This window comes from Eriocheir sinensis, unplaced genomic scaffold (genome assembly GCF_024679095.1).
Source record: "Eriocheir sinensis breed Jianghai 21 unplaced genomic scaffold, ASM2467909v1 Scaffold12, whole genome shotgun sequence".
Taxonomy (NCBI): Eukaryota; Metazoa; Arthropoda; class Malacostraca; order Decapoda; family Varunidae; genus Eriocheir; species Eriocheir sinensis.
Genome location: NW_026110518.1, coordinates 1617002 through 1618868, shown reverse-complemented (window position 1 = coordinate 1618868; position 1867 = coordinate 1617002).

The window sequence follows — 1867 nt, the reverse complement described above, 5'->3', positions numbered from 1 at the left end:
AGAGAGAGAGAGAGAGGTGTAGAAAAGTTAGTGAAATAGGGAACTGATTGTCCGTAGAGTAACATATGTGGCAAAATAAAACCTGATCACCTAATGGAAATGAACGATATGTAAAGAAAGGTTCATTTAGTGAAAAGAAAGACAGGTAGAAAGCTATATTAGTGAAAACTGGAACCGACTATTCGTAGAGTAAATAAAATCGGCAAAATACAACCTGCGCAGAAGATATAGAAGATAGATATAGAAAAAAGGTTAGATTAGTGGAAAATGGAACCGATTATTAGAAGAAAATAATATAAAAGAAAGATACAGAAAATAAGGTAAGATTAGTGAGAAGTCTAACCGAATATCCAAAGTAACATATATGGAGTTTTAGACCCTTCTTTTCTTGTATTAAATCAATTCTTTTTATCACTCATTAATTACTCAATAAATTATCTCACCGTCTCGTATCCTTGGTAGCGTGATCCGGCTTAAGTTGTTATTGGAGACTAGTGTTCGGGGATAGACAAGGGAAAATATAATTTACATTTATTTAAGATTAAATGAAAATAATTTCCTTACGCAATATTCTATGCTCAGACGATCATAACACTCTGGCATATTCAGCAATGGATACATCATATGACAAACGACATGTCTTAAACATAATACTACAATATGTGCTCAGTTGTTGCCAATAATAATAACACTCTGTCGTTCCAAAAGCAGTGGTTTGTATCTCTGCTTACATCACAATCATTATGTACTCTCTTCACAAAATTCTAATAACATATTCCTATAGTATAATCTACTACAAGTCATGGAAACACCCAATTATACCACACGCTGTGGTTTCCATTTCTGCTTAACATCGCAAACAAATAATCACCATCCTGTACCACTCACATTCCTACTACACATTTCCTCACAATATAATCTCCAGGACAATACAGTCGGTTTCCTTAGATTCTCGAATTTCTATCACGATTAAGATCACAACAGCCATTCTCGGCTGAGTGATTAGCAGGTCTGCTTGAGGCGAGAACCAAGCTCGGTCTACCTATATCACTGATTTCTAGGGCCACATTTTTCTGCTTGAGGCGGACTTACATCCTTGACACGCCCTTAATTTTCTACATAACCAATGGCTAATACTTCCTGTCACACCCATTTGCTCGCTCATTATGTTGTATTGTTTTACTTTTCCTGCTATTCGTGAGTCAGTCTTAAGACACTCCCACAGTGATTTTTCTGTTAAATTATTGGCTCATAACATGTCGCCATTAACTGACGTCACAGGTCAGAGTCTTTTTCAATGGTTGTTCACACTTTCTGACCACGCCCACTGGGCATCTGTTTTCTGTATTTGAGTCTGGGTATCTGTTTTCCTTTACCTTCGTTGTTTCCTCTCTTTGGTACTTGAGATGCTTACACTGTTATATATGTCACTTTTTTTTTGTTAGTGTTTGCCCTGTCAGATGTCTACACAGTTGTATACCTGCCTTTCCTCTCTGGGTATCTGTTTTCCTTTACCCTCGTTGTTTCCCCTCTCTTGTACTTGAGATGTTTACACTTATATATATGTCACCCTTTTTGTTAGTGTTTGTCCTGTCAGGTGTTTACACAGTTGTATATCTCACTCCTCTGTTTCCTCGTTTTCTGGGTCCTGACAATACAACCTGTGCATTTAGATGTAAAAAAAAAAGTAGAGGTAGAAGAGATAGAAAAGAGATAGAAAAAGTTAAATTTCTGAAAAATAGAACCCGTAGAGTAAACAGAATCGTCAAAATACAACCTGCGCATCAAAAGGAAAAGAAATGATGAAAAGGTAAGATTAGTGAAACGTGGAGCCGAGAATCCGTAGAGTAACACAATAAGCAATATG